Source organism: Vitis riparia, chromosome 12 (assembly GCF_004353265.1).
Source record: "Vitis riparia cultivar Riparia Gloire de Montpellier isolate 1030 chromosome 12, EGFV_Vit.rip_1.0, whole genome shotgun sequence".
NCBI lineage: Eukaryota > Viridiplantae > Streptophyta > Magnoliopsida > Vitales > Vitaceae > Vitis > Vitis riparia.
The window spans coordinates 1,090,003-1,105,863 of NC_048442.1; the positions used below are offsets into that span (position 1 = coordinate 1,090,003).

General features: G+C 38.4%; 1 pseudogene; it reads left to right on the forward strand.

Moving 5' to 3' along the window:
- Positions 1–3,821: 3,821 nt before the first annotated feature.
- LOC117926786 lies at positions 3,822–4,572 on the forward strand (annotated as a pseudogene).
- Positions 4,573–15,861: the final 11,289 nt, after the last annotated feature.

Here is a 15,861-nt window from a genome sequence, read left to right on the forward strand (position 1 = left end):
CATGCCATGCGAAATTTTCGCATAGCCATGTGAAATTTTCGCATAGCCATGTGAAAATGCTGGTTGTTGGATTTCTTCCTTGCATCTCTGATTGGCTTGGCAACCTATTTTCAAGCTTGGCAAAGGGCTATGAAGTGCTCCAAAGCTCGGATTCTTCATGTATTTGAGCTTCAACTTGCATTGCCATGGATTTCACAAAATTCTCCCTCATTCTTGTCTTGTTTCAATGATCAAATAGCTACCAAAAACACCAAAACTTGCCAAAAACTGATTAATAACCCTTGCAAGGTTCCTTAATGTGCCAATTGAGTTAAAATGTATTAACTACTACTCAAAAGTGTTTAAAACAGTTAGTTTCAAGTTATAAAAGAGTACTTTTTGAGTAGTAATCAGTGATCATGTAGCCACATATGGAATTATGAGGCCACTTTCCAAATACTGTACACACCAAAAAAGAAAAGTGATCTCCACGCATTCTCTAGGAGCGATGACTACTGCCAATGTGTGGATTGCCATCACATTGATTCATGGAGGGAGGAACAATTGAAACCGACATTTTTTTTTAGTCAATCCAGTCTTCCTCAGAGATGATAGATGTCCTCCATGGATGTTGATGGAGGCTGTATGTGATACAAACAGGAGGACCCACCATCATTCTTGCTTTCTGAGGGAGTCGGCCTGTGATGACTCACACTCATCGCACCATACCACACGACACCACACCAAACATGTCCTCTCTATTTCTCTTTCTAGTTTCTCTCTGTAGATTATCTCTCAATCCACCGATCATACCTGTTCCAGTTCCTAAACCAAAATACTTTCTCGGGAAACAATCACTGGCTCATGAATCTAGGATTAGAATTGAAGATCGGTGATGGAGAGTCTCCTTTTTCCTGAAAGAGTTCGATGGAGTCAACTGCTCAACATCGCCTGAAAGCAGTTCAAGGACATCTCGTTCCGATCACACACGTTCTTGACTCGTATGTTCAAACCAGTTCTTGATGCTGATCATCACCGCCATTATCATTCTCTGCAATTCATCGCAATCATGGCACACTAGCTAGGGAGATTTGATCATGCACATCAAGAAAATATCCACAGCAGATTCACAGATTTGATCATCACGCATTAGGTCTAATGGGATCAGTTTTTAGCATTCTAAAGAGGATAGGTGTAATGACCGGGTATTTTATGCCACGTTAGCATTTCTATTTTGAAAAGTCTTATTTTGAATTATGGTTGAAAAGTCAAAAAGAAAAGTGTCTAAAGAACACGTGTTAGTTTTGGATTGGTGAAATTCGATTTATTGTGTTGGTCAATTAGGCGAGTTGAAAATTTTATGCCATGTCAGCCTTAGGGTGGAAATTTCTTAGGATTTTAGTAATTGGGAATTTCCGGAAAAGAAAAAAAAAACGAAAATAAAAAGTTAATTAATTAAAATTAATTAGAATTAAATAATAATAATAATAATAATAAATTAAATTAAATTCCTTATTAATAAAAATTGAGAAAATATTAAATTGTGTGTTTTATAAAAATAAAAAATAAAAATGAAAATGGATTAATTTGGGCTTGGATGAAATAGGGTTTTAAAAGAAAAATGGGAGTTAGTTATTGGGATTTTTTTTACTTGGGCTGGGCTTGAGTGGGCTGTTTAGTAAGTGAATTAAAAGGAAAATAAATGGGCTTGAGTGGGTTGTTTAAAAGGAAAAGAAATGGGCTTGAGTGGGCTGAGTGGGCTATTTAAAAGGAAAAGAAATGGGCTTGAGTGGAAAAGAAGGGAAGAGTAGCAGATTGTGGGAGAAAGGGGGCGACAACACTGTAGAAAATCTCACCTCGCCAGAGCTTTGATCGGTCGTTTGGGTGGTCAAACGACCTCCGTTTCGGCTCAGATTTTGAGGGGGTGTTCGACTCGACGAGAAGAACAATCCTACGGTGGCCAATCGTATTTTTAGTGGCTAAATTCTTAGATCTGTGGTAGGGGACCCTAACCCTAAAACTTAAATTTAATATGTTTTTCCATTGAAAAAAATTGTAAATATTGTCATTATGAGTTAAGTAAGAATTATGGGTGTTGTATGAATTTTTCTAGATTATTTGGAATTTGTTTGGAATTTTTGTAATTGCGGGAAATTGATTTTGATTGATAATTAATTGTTTTGAACTGTTAAAAATTATTAGATGGGTTGAAAAATTCCGAAATTAGGGTTTAATTTCAAAAATAGTGATTTGTGAATTTTTGGGCATTAGTTAGAGTATTTTTTGGAATTTTTATGGTAGAAAGTTAGTCAACTTCGAATATTAGAAATTATTATAATGGTTGAAAAATTCCGTAATTGTGGTAAAATTTCAAGATTTTTGATATGCAATTTTTGAATATTTATTTGGGATATTATCGAAATTTTAATGTGGGAAATTATTTTATTGGATTATTGGGGAATGTTGAGATTGTTGAATTATTGAGGAACCTTGGAATTGTGGCATTCATTTGCATCATGGTTATGTGGAAAATAAATAAATAAATAAATAAAATTATGAAGATTGTGAAAAGTGTATGAAATGGAAAAAAATGAAATAGTGATGAGAAGTGAAAGGCCGTGTGGGGCGAATTAAGAAGGGAGAGATATCCCTAGGGTGAAAGACCCAAAAGTTACCCCGGGAAGACTCGAATGGGGAGTGTATTTGGGTGCGGAAGCATATCCTTCGGTGGAAGCCCGAGAACAATAGTGCATTGTATGACCGTGTGTCACACGTTCATGTGCATTCATGTAATTGTTGAATTTTGTGAAATTGTGTATAATATTAGATATTAAACTATGTGGTTTGATTGATACTGTTGAATTGTTCCTGTTGTGTTGAAGTATTCTTTTCGTATTATTTGGAACTTAGTAATCCCCTTAACCCCTTGGGTGTTAGGCACCCTACTGAGCAATGTGGAAATGCTCACCCCTTCCTTGTTACACCTTTTTAGATGCAGATATCTCTCCTGAGGATCCACAGGTGGGGCAGGGAGGACTTCAGGATGCTCCTGGAGCGGCCTAGTGGAGTGTGGCATTTTCTGTTATTGTGTTTTTTTTTTGGATTTTGGGATTTGTTTTAGTAATTATGACTCATGGATTTGTTATGAAGCTTTATTTTGATTAAGTTGTTAATTGTGAACTTTTATTTTGGACTATAATGAATATTTATTTAATCTTGTTGTTTTAAGTAGTTTTGAGATATTGTAGTTTATGAGAATTCTAGTGGGATGTATGAAAAAAATAAAATCTAGAGTGTTTTGGTTGACTGCCAACGTGGAATAGGAGGAACCCTTAGGGTCAAACCTTTGACCTGGGGTCACGGGTCAAATTTTGGGTCGCCCGGAATTTGGGTCGTGACAATATGAGAACAAGATCTCTATTATTTTTTGGATCATCGTCTACCAGGTTCTGGAAGAGTTGATCAACAAATTTTGTATCTGGATAGTGACAAATCTCCATGAGCAAGGCATCATTTGAGGAGCATCATTTGAATATTCATCTTCAGGCGCATCGTCTTGATATCTGGACCAAGATAGCACAACTGGAGTTCTCCCATCATTGGCTACATCATCAGTAATATTGCCTTCCTATTGATGCATCGCCATTTTTCCTCTATGAACATAGATAGTAGCAGAATGAACTCCACTACTATAGGTGACATAGAGAATAACCAGATTGGAATTCGAGTGGAGATGCATCAGATTACGGTTTGAAGATAAAAAGGGGCAGTCTGTATGGTATAGGCGTAGCAACTTATTGTGCTGTGTGTTTTCTCTCCAACCAAACACACTAAAAACAAACATGATTCATCAAAACGATTCGAACTCGTTCGATGAAGAAGAGGTCAATCAATCCATCCTCGAAGGTTGCTACTGCTCTTGGATCAAGGTTGCGCGTTCCTCCAACTGAGTTTGCAAACCTAGGATAAATATGATGCTGCTGTAGATATTCCATTGGACACATCGAATGATTCTAACAAAAAAAGAGAGAGAACTTGCAGCTTGGGAGGCAAATTTGAAATGGAAAGAAAAGGACATAAAATAGAGGGAAAAAGCTCTGTTAAAAAAAAATGATCCCAATTGAAGATAAAAACTGGCCTTCGTACTTTCCTATTATCCATAATGATATAGCTAATGAAATACCGATTGATGCTCAAAGGTTGCAATATTTGGCTTTTACGAGTTGGTTATGAATAGTTCTTTGTCTTGTACTCAATATTATTGCAGTGACTGTTTGTTGGATTAAAGGCGGGGGTGCCAAAATCTTTTTGCTCACAATCATCTATGCTTTGGTTGTATGCCCCCTTTCATATGTGCTGTGGTATAGGTCTCTCTATCGTGCAATGAAGATGAGTAGTGCTCTGAGCTTTGGTTGGTTTTTCCTAGTGTACGCTATACACATTTGTTTTTGTATAGTTGTTATTATTGCTCCTCCAATTGTTTTTGAAGGGAAGTCATTGACAGGCATCCTTTCAACAATTGATTTGTTTTCTAACCATGTGCTTGCGGGGGATTTGATCACTTACCAAACAAGACACGGGCTGCATCCTTGAGGAAATCTCCAAGTAGGCCACGCATACATGCACTTCCCATATCCACATGCATTCAAAAAGGAAAGAAAAAAAAGAAGAAATGAAGGTGGCCACTACTTCATTCCACATGCTGGTGGTACTAAAGGGAATTTTGGGGATCCTCACGCAGCCATATAAGGAGTGGGCTGCCATATAAATAAAGGGAAAGAACAGGGAAAGGGGGGACGACCAGATCCACACACAAATGAGATCCTTTTTAAGGGGAGCACACATAGATTTTGGGGGCAGCAAGGGACTTCATTTGGTCGCGAATATAGGATCACATCGCCGCCATTCATCCTGAAACCTCGCAGATGCTCCATCCACATCATCCATTGAGAAGTCTTGCACCCACACCATCCACTGAGAAGCTTTATAGTCGCACTACACAGAAGAATCTTGAAAAAGGTAAGTTACAATTCTTTAGTTTAGTTTTTAATTCTTTGTTTTAGTTTGAAAATGTCAGAATTTTATCAGTTTTATCAATCATGTTGGATAAATTTCATGTTTTTAATTTGGATTTAGTTTAATTAGAATTTATTTTTTAGTTTGGAATAGTTGATGATTTTAATTTGTTAGTTTAATTAATCATGTTAAATAAAGTTAATGTTTTAAATTTTGATTTAGTTTAGTTATAATTTATTCTATAGTTTGGATGTATTTGTGATTTAATTCAATTGTTTAATTAAACCTCTTAGGTAAAGATCTTGTTTTTAATTTCGATTCAATTTAGTTTTAATTTACTTGTTTATTTATTTATTTTAGTTTAGATGTGTTTGTAATTGTAATCTTGGTTGGTTTTTATCTTAGTTCATGCACTTCTTGAATTCTAGATGTTAGTCTTGGATAATATTTTTGTTAGTTTGTTTGATTTGGAAGTCATTAGTTTGTTGCCTTAGTGATTTTAGGTCAAATCCCTTTTTTGAAGGCCACTGGAAACCCATGAAGATTGACCCTATTCTCACCACTTTAGTCGGCTTGGTTGTCTAAAATTTTATTTTCGTGATTTTGTTTTCCTTGGGATTGCCTATGTTTGATCCTTGAGTATTGTCGTTTGTAAATTATTTCTTTTCTTTTAAAAACAAACCCTTTCTCAAAATGTTCCTTATAAAAATCTATTTTAAAAATTCATTAAGAGTCCTTAAAATCAAAATCTCATTTTCTTTCCTTTTAAAAACAAACCATTTCTCAAAATGTTCCTTATAAAAATCTATTTAAAAAATTCATTTAGAGTCCTTAGAATTAAAATCTCATTTTCTTAAATAATATGCAACCATTTTTTGATTAGTTCACATCTTTCTCAGTTTTCAATAAAAGTTATGGTTTTGAGTAAGACACGAATCCAAGCTTGTGGTCCCAAATAAATGAAATAATTCTAGGCTAGATTTGTGTATATCAATTGGGGAATTGGTGAAACCCCTATATAAAAATAATTTTTTTTTTTCAAAACTCATCTTTGCTACCACCTTTGCTACTTGTTTTAATCATATCTATCTATTTTTTTAGGAATTATATACAAGATGTATGTGATAATTGATGATTTCATATACTTTGATCATTTTTGCTATGCTAATTAGATAACTAGCATGCTAGAATTTCTTTGTTTTATTATTTATTATCTAACTCCTCATGTCTTGCAGAAGCACGTTACAAGTTATCTATGCTATCCAGGTATGCCTCTCTATCACTCACTTTCTAAATTCTTTGAATATGCTTGTCACTGTGAACCGTGCCTATGTTTGATAGTGCTTGGGTGTCTTGATATATTGTTTCATTGTTCGATTATTTTTAATAAAGCGCATGTTGGATGATATACCATTTCAACTAACTTTGATGTCATGTGATAGCGCTTAAGAAGCAGTCCATGTACACACCTTAAATCTTCTTTATGATTTGTGATTGGTTTTCTTGTTTAGCATGCTATTTTTTGAAATCACCTTAATCTATCTAGGTACCCTCAATCAACCAATTAATTGCCCCAATTCCCTCAACTTAGTCAGTAAAGACCTTTGTAGGGCTTAGATGGGTGCTACCTTTTCGAGGTACTTTCCCAATAGGTAACCTGATCCTTGAACCAATACTCATGTTTTTCAAAGACATGCTTTTCCAAAAAAAAAAAAAACTATGGAGTCACTTTCTTAGGGTTTTTCTTTCTTATTTTGTTTTTCCCTTTAAAAATAAAAATAAAATAAGTGGTGACTCCGACTTTTCCAAAATTAATTTTTTACCAATAAAAGCGAGTCTTGCCGATTGAGTGGGGGCGCACGTGAAAAATGCGGGTCCACACCCTTAATCTAATGAAAAACTAAATAGGGTTTCTTAAAAAAAAAAAGATGAAAATTCCTTGCAAAAGCTGAATAAAATTTATTGCAAAAGTTGAAATATTCCTTATAAAAACTAAATTCTTTGTGAAAGCCGAATAAGATTCCCTGCCAAAGTTGAACAAGATTATCTAAAAAAGCTTAATAAGATTCTTTGCAAAATGATTCATGCCCAATTGGTGTATTAGCTGATTCATGTCTAGCTGGTGCTCCTTGATGGAGGGAGTAATCAACAAAATTTATAACCTATTACACCATGAACTAGGGTAGCAAAGAAAAAGCTACTATAGCATAGTGACTCTAGGATCGTTCACTGGGAAGGGTTTTCAAACTGAAAATGATACCAATTCAAAGTGAATTGGTGCTGTTTCATTTCAAGGTTAGCTTAAGAAATAAAACACAAACTTTGGTTGAAAAAGGTTTAGATTTAGACTAACGGCACAACAAGTAATGGAAATTACTTATGAAAAAAAACATTCCTTGGAGATTTAGGTTCACAGGGGAGGTTCCTCATGCAAAAACATAGCTCCGGTCAGTTGGTTCATTTCCTCGCATTAGAGAATTAACATAAAGTCAATTCTCTAACCGGTGCTGTACAAATGCATCTCTTAATTGGATTTCAGCTCTAATTCTCTCTCACTGATGCAACTTGCAATGGCTCGAGCCTCTCACTTAGCCTTTACCATTCAAGGTGATCTTTAACCTTGGACTTCCTTTCTCAAGCTCGCAAGAGATAACTAATGGATGTCTCCTTAGAGTCCAAAAGCTTACCAAGTGTTGGCAATTCTAGAAAATCCTACCTTTAAGTCACCTCCCAAAGGCTCGCAAGGGGTAAACTAGTGCATCTCCATGGACAGAGATCACTTGCCTTACCAAGTGTTGGCCCAGGTGACTCCAAGGTGTTTTAAGTTAACTAAAAATATAGAAACCATTCACAGGACACACTTTCTCTTCATTCATAGCTGAAACCACAAAGCTACTAATTCTTGCACTTGGAACCTTTCCCGGCAACCTTAGGTCCAAGGAACTAAAGGTTTAGTTACTCATTCTCTGGGGAAACCTCCTCAGAGAGTGCATAACTTAGTAAATGAAAAATACAATCAAAGTGAGAAGGTAAGGCAAAGCTCAAGCTCTGTATTTTACTTTCTTTCCAACTTTTACAAAAGGTTTGTCACCCACAGAACAGGCTCCCTGGGCTCTATTTATATGAATATTACATTAATAGTTATTACATGGATATTTAGCCTTTTTCCTAACTTAAAAGCTAATGAATCCTATAATTGGTGGCTTACAAGGAGAGTTTGGGGATTTAAACACAAAAAATCTAAAGAAAAATATCTCAAAGTGTCGATCGCAAATATCGGGAAGCACTAAGAACCATTTCACAGGTGAAAACGTGGTCTGCGAAATTTCGCAGATGTACATAAAGGGCTGCGAAATTACTTCGCAGCAAACGGCTGATTTCGCACCGCTGCGAAGTGGTCTTTCAGCTTACGGTGTTCGCCTTCCAACGTGTCGTGAAACTTCAGGGGGAATTCCACAGCACTGTGCAAAAAGGCTGCGAAATCATTTCGCAACAAAAGGGTGATTTCGCAACGCTGTGCAAAATTCTTCCTTTAGCTTGGAGTGATCAGCTTCCAATGGCTGTAACTCCTTCATTTCAACTCTGAATTGTGTATCGTTTGAAGCATTGGATTGTTGACTTCGTAAGCTTTAAAATGACATATAGCATGCATAAATTAGACTTCAATAAGTGCTCCAAAAGTGGCTGACATGACTGTCATCAAGAATACTTCATGGCAGATTTCTCTTTGCTTCCCCTCCTTGCATTCCGGATTTGCTTATGGCAAAGGACTTCAAAGCTTTGGTTCTTCATGCTTCTGCTCTTTCCATTGCTTTGCCAAGGATTCCAAATAACTCTCCTCAATCTCATATTGCTTTGGTGATAAAAAAAGCTATCAAAACATCAAAACTTAACACAATTTGATTAGAATTGATTGCAAGGGTCCTTAACATGTTAATTGGGTTAAAAGGCAATAACTACTACTCAAAAGTGTTTAAAAGGATTAATTACAAGCTATCAAATAGCACTTTTTGATTAGGAATCACTCCCCCCAACTGACATATTGCTAGTCCCTTAGCAATGAAGGAGATAATAATAATAAAAAAAAACAATACTATAATTTACAACATCATGCTGATCACTTCAAAAATGTTTAAGTGGCATGACTGATCAAACTCTCACATGGAACATTAAAGAAATAAAACTCAAACTTCAATAGAAGCTATCAAAAACTTTGCTAAATACTATTGATCAAGGGAATGCATTATGCAAATTGAAGTTTTAAAATCATTTTCACTTCCAAAGAACCAAACTTTATTCTTCCACAAAAATCTAAGTGTAAGATGATAGTTTTCGAATATAGCATGCTAAACTAATCTCTCCCCCCAACCTATCTCTTTTCAACACTTAGCAAACTGACCAAATTCAATAGGCAGAGAACACATTTTTTTTTTTTTAGAAGGTACAAGGCTTAAGGGGCATTCTTTTCTGTTTTGTTCATGTAACGGGGGTCCATCGATGACTCCCAACCAATTAAGGTTTAGGGCATCAAGCTTTAAGGATCTTTCAACCACCAACTCCTCGGATTTTACCCCGGACTTTTGAGAATGAATTTTAATACCCAAGCACCTACAGTATGTTAAACTCCACCTATCCACCCTTGTAATGAGCATTGAGGTCAGTGACTCCCAACCAATGAAGGCTTAGGGCACCAGGTTTTAAAGATTTTCACCATATACCCCTCAGACCTTGCTCGGGTTTCAAGGCAAGCAAACATTTTGCTTTCTTTCTTTTTTTCAAAGGCTCATTGGCCTTTTATAAGGTGTCTCAATATTATTAAAATGAGGTCAAAGGTACCAAGTCTAAATTTTCCTAAGTCAAGGGGGAAATAGTTTTTCATCTTATAATCGGAATCTATTGTGCACAGTGTGTGAATAGCTTAAAGTGGAAGGACTAAACTTGATTTCAATAGAAGTTTCAACAATTGAACCACTTTAGCAAGCATAATCCAAACTCTAAATTAAATGAAAAGCAAAAGTTCAGTTTCTCCTATTTTAATTTGAAAATTTTTTCCTCATAATCCATGGAGATTAGAGTAAAAAGCAACTAAATTACCAAACAAGGCTGAATTACCAAAATAACTTAGCATACTTCCTTTAACTTAGCAGACTTCCTTCCTCATTTCTCTCTCTCTCTCTCTCTCTCTCTCTCTCTCTCTCTCTCCCCCCTTCCCCTCCAACCGAGCTGAGCATTGTCCTCAATGTGATATGGATGATTGAAATTATAGGGAGGAAGTGGTGCCTCCTGAGTGATATCAATTTCGAATACTGATTGGAGAAACCACATGTTTCAAAAAGAATAAAAGGTATGAGCAAAGGAAATAAGAATAGATTAATGCTAAGAGTTAACAAAAAAATGCTAGATTTGTATTACTTTAATCATGTGAGTACAATCAGAAAGAAAGTAATACAAGTAATCCCCATATATGATATCAAAATGATGGGATTTCATAACAGACTAACGAAAACGAAATACATAAAAGAAATATATAATAGCTATATATATGATCAGATAGGTGGATGATGCTGGAGTTAATGGCTCAAGCAGATGGCTCTGTCTCTTCAATAGTTGATTCAGGAGGGGCCTGAGGCTCTGTGGCCTGTGAGTGTGGCACTGCAGTGGTGGGAGTGAGATGCTCAGCAGCTGATGGGAGACCGAGATGATGCTGGAGCTGCCTCAAGATGGCAGTGTGCTGAGCCTGGGTGGTCAACATTTGCTCCTGGCGAGCTCGCATAGCTGCCATCTCCTGAGCAAGGTTGCTCTGAGACGCGGTCAAGGTCTGCAGTGCATGGCATAAATCTCTATACTCTGTAATGGGAATGGCCATCCTTGGCTCAGCTGAAGTAGAGGGCTGTGATGAGGCTGGAGTAACTGGAGGGGCTCTGGATATGGTAGGAGAAGCAATGGGTATACCCTCAGGTATATGATCTGGAGATGCTCTCTTGGCAGCTGGTATTCCCGCTGGCTGTGGAAGCTCTGGTTGCTCAATTCTATACGCTATCATATTGGTCCACTTGTCAAAAGTAAATACCTCTCGGCATATATGCTTGCGCTCCAGCTGAGGATCTGATGGATACCCCAGATGCTCGAGAATCTGACACAGCAGCCGTGGAAAAAGAACTGGAATGGCATCAGCTCGCGGCAGCTTTTTCTTATGCACCTTCTCTTCAAAGTAGAGAAGGGCAGCCATAATCAGGTGGTGAGGGCCAAAAAAGTATCCCTCTGAAATCCTGAACAGGGCCTCTAAAAGAACTTCTCTCCTCTGAGTCCAGTGCTGTAGTGGATAAATATTGTGACGCAAGAGTGCATCAATGAGAAACATCCTTAGAGGAAGTTCCCCCCTCAATAGATGTGGATTTGTGGAAGCTCCTCTGGATAAGATATGCACCATTTCCAGCTGAGAGGGACTAGCCCATGCTCGGTAATCCTCAAAATGGCTTGGCTCGTATGGTATATCCAGGGCCTCTGCTATATGGCGAGCTCCTAGAATGCCATGCCGATCGTCAATAGTGAAATGGATTAGAGTAGGATCTCTAACCTGCTTAGTAGTCATGGACTGATAAAAATCCATGGCTACTCTGGGATAGAAGAAATCTCGTGGGGTCAGCAGCTGCTCCATACGATATTTGCGCAGTAGGTGGAATGAACCTGCAAGCTCCGGCCGCAATTGGAAGGTGGCTGTGTCAAAGCATAGCTCAGAGTGAAATGGTCGAGCTCAGCAGTCCAAATTCCCTTCAATTGGAGGTTGAGTCAGCATCGGACGCCTGATTAGCACTTCAGGAGCTATCTTAGATGGAATTTGGGGTACAGAAAGTGGTGGCTGGTACTCCTGAGGTTTCGCTGGCGGTGCCGAAGATGGCGCCGGAGAAGGCTTTGGAGAGGGAACCGGGGACTGCTCTGTTAAGTCTATGGGCTCTGAGCTTTCGACCTTGGCTCTTTTTTGCAGGAGATGGCCCCCTGACCTAGTGAGATAACGCCTCGCCGGAGGCTTCTGTACTGCGGGCTGGGCCTGGCGTTTCTGTGGTGCGAGCTTCGCCGGAGGTGAAGCAACTTCTGGCCGCAGAGGCTCAGAGGTAGAGACTTGAACAGGCGCTTCGCGCGACGCTCACTTGTGGCTGGAAGGAGAGGAAGATTTGGCTCCTCTGGTTCGTGCCATTTCGGATTGACGAAATTTGGCCGGAAGTGATGACCGGAAGGGATGACCGGAGGTGCGCGCGTCGTCGGGCTCGGGCAAGGAGATGAACAGACGGTTGCTATGACTCTTTCCTTTTCTGAAACTCTTTCGCAGCTCAAATGACCGATATTTATAAAAAATAACGGAATATTAAAGGTCAGCTTGAGTTTCGCAGAAGAAGGCCGATTTCGCAGCAAAAATGGGGGTTTCGCAAGAAAAATCTACTTTCGCAGCCCACTTCGCAGCTGCGAAATGGGAGTTACTATGCTGCGGAGTGGCACTCGTGTGCCAAAAATCGGTTTCACAGCTGCGAAACACCCCACGGAATGGAGTTATGGCTGCGGAATTGGGATTTTTCATGCCTTGGAGCTTCGCAGTCGCTTCGCAGCTGCGGAATGGGGGCTTCTGTGCTACGAAGTGGCACTCGTGTGCCAAACTTGGATTCGCAGCTGCGAAAATTTTCGCAGAGGAGTCAATTGTGTTGCGAAATGATTTCGCAACAGATGGCCGTTTTCGCAGAGAATTCTCTTAGGCTGCGAGATCTTGCAGACCCCTGTTTCTACTCTGTTTTTGCCCTGTTTTTGCTTTGTTTTCACTCTGATTTCTCTCCGATTTCTTCCTTTCAATTTCTTTGCATTTTCTCCCACCTGAGATCATTCAAAAAGACTAAATTACATAAAAATACACAATCTAAGATCATAAATTAGAATCAAAAGTATGGAAAAAAAACTTTAAAATTTACAAAATTTACAAAAATTTTGGACTTTGGTGAAACCAAGTCCATCAAACCCTTATTTGCTTAGGCTTTTTGTGGCTCAAGGAGGTTGATTTCCTCCTTTTCTGGTTTGAATGGCTCCATGAATGGCTTGAGACGATATCCATTGACTCTAAAGGTGTCCTTGCCATTGGAATTCAATAATTCCACCACCCCATTGATATGTACTTGATGAATAATGAAAGGACCTATCCACCTTGACTTGAGCTTTCCAGGAAAGATATGGAGTCTTGTGTCATAGAGTAGAACTCTTTGTCCTTTGCGAAGTTCCTTGTTGGAAATTAGTTGATCATGCCACTTCTTCATCCTCTGTTTTGCAACTTTGGAATTGATGTAAGCATCATTTCTTAATTCCTCCATCTCATTAAGGTCTAAGCACCTCTTTGCCCCGGCTCTGATCAAGTCCATATTCAACTTTTTGATTGCCCACCAAGCTTTGTATTCAACTTCCACAGGGAGATAACACGCTTTGCCATAGACAAGACGATAAGGGGACATGCCAAGAATAGTCTTATAAGCTGTTCTATATGCCCATAATGAATCATGAAGCTTAATAGACCAATATTTTCTACTTGAACTCACCACTTTCATCAATATGTTCTTTATTTCCCTGTTTGCTAGCTCAACTTGCCCGGAAGTCTGTGGATGATAAGGTGTAGCTACCTTATGCTTCACTCCATACTTGGCTAATAAACTTTCAAAAGGTTTGTTGCAAAAATGAGTACCTCCATCACTGATTATGGCTTTGGGCACCCCAAATCTTGAAAAAATGTTCTCTTTAAGAAACTTGAGAACCACTCTGTGATCATTTTGTTTACAGGGGACTGCCTCAACCCATTTAGAAACATAATCCACCCCCACCAAGATATAAGAATTACCAAAAGACATTGGAAAAGGTCCCATGAAGTCAATGCCCCATACATCGAATAGCTCAACTATTAGAATGAGGTTCATAGGCATTTGATTTCTTTTTGTTAGCCTTCCAAGCCTTTGGCATTTATCACAACTTCTACACATGATGTGGGCATCTTTGAAAAGAGATGGCCAAGTAAACCCTGATTGCAACACCTTCATAGCTGTTTTCTGAGAGGCAAAGTGGCCTCCACATGCATTCTCATGACAATGGTTTAGAATCCCTTGTTGCTCTTCTTCAGGCACACACTTCCTTATGATCTGATCTGCACAATATTTAAAAAGGAAAGGTTCTTCCCAATAATACGCATGGATTTTTGCAGAGAAATGCTTCCTGTCTTGTGCATTCCACTTACTTGGAATTTCACCAGTAACTAGATAATTAGCAATATGAGCATACCAAGGAGTTTTTACTAGGAACATAAGTGATTCCTCAGGAAAGTCATCATTAATAGGCAGGGCATGGGAATTATGTGCTATAGCTAACCTTGAAAGGTGGTCAGCTACCACATTCTCCACTTCTTTCTTATCTCTGATTTGGAGATCGAATTCTTGTAACAAAAGAATCCATCCAATCAACCTTGCTTTTGCATCTTGCTTTGTCAATAAATACTTCAAGGCTGAATGGTCAGTGAAAATAATGATGAAAGACCCTACCAAATAAGCACGAAATTTGTCCAAGGCAAATACCACAGCTAACAATTCTTTCTCTGTGGTTGTGTAGTTCCTTTGAGCTTCGTTCAATGTTTTGCTTGCATAGTAGATCACATAGGGCTTCCCATCTTCTCTTTGACCAAGCACAGCTCCTATAGCAAAGTCACTGGCATCACACATTAGTTCAAAAGGTAGTTGCCAGTTAGGGGCCCTCACTATTGGAGTTGTTGTTAAAAATTTCTTCAGTTGGTCAAACCTATTTTGACATCTTTCATCCTATATAAACTTAGCATCCTTAGCTAACAGCTCACAAAGAGGTTTTGAAAGATTTGAAAAATCTTTGATAAACCTCCTATAGAAGCTTGCATGGCCAAGGAACTGCCTTATTCCTTTTACAGTTGTTGGGGATGACAATTTGACAATAAGCTCCACCTTTGCTTTATTAACTTCAATGCCCTTTTCGAAGATGATATGGCCAAGGACAATTCCTTGACGTACCATAAAATGACATTTCTCCCAATTGAGCACCAAGTTTTTTTCAATGCATCTGTGAAGAACCGCTTCCAAATTGACTAAGCATTCCTCAAATGTACCTCCATATACGGTGATGTCATCCATGAAAACCTCCATAATTCGCTCCACCATATCACTGAAGATACTCAACATACATCTTTGGAATGTTGCAGGTGCATTGCATAAACCAAAAGGCATTCTTCTATAAGCATATGTTCCAAATGGACATGTAAAAGTGGTCTTTTCCTGATCTTCCACAGCAATTTCAATTTGAAAATACCCTGAATACCCGTCCAAAAAACAGTAGAACGGATGGCCAGAGACTCTCTCCAACACTTGATCGATAAATGGCAATGGAAAATGATCTTTCCTGGTTACTGCATTCAACTTTCTATAATCAATACACACCCTCCACCCTGAAGTGAGGCGTGTAGTAATTTCTTCTCCTTCTTCATTCTGAACCACAGTAATCCCTGACTTCTTTGGTACCACTTGAGTAGGACTCACCCAAGAACTATCAGATATAGGGTAAATAATACCTGCTTGAAGTAGCTTCAGCACCTCAGCTCGCACAACCTCTTGTAAATGAGGATTCAATCTTCTTTGAAGTTGACGAATTGGCTTAGCTTCCTCCTCCATATATATATGATGCGTGCAAACTAAAGGACTAATGCCTTTCAAATCAGATATTTGCCATCCTATTGCTTTCTTACACCTCTTAAGAACTTCCAGTAAACACTTCTCTTGATGACTGGTCAGAGATGAAGATATTACGACAGGACATTGATTATTTTCTTCA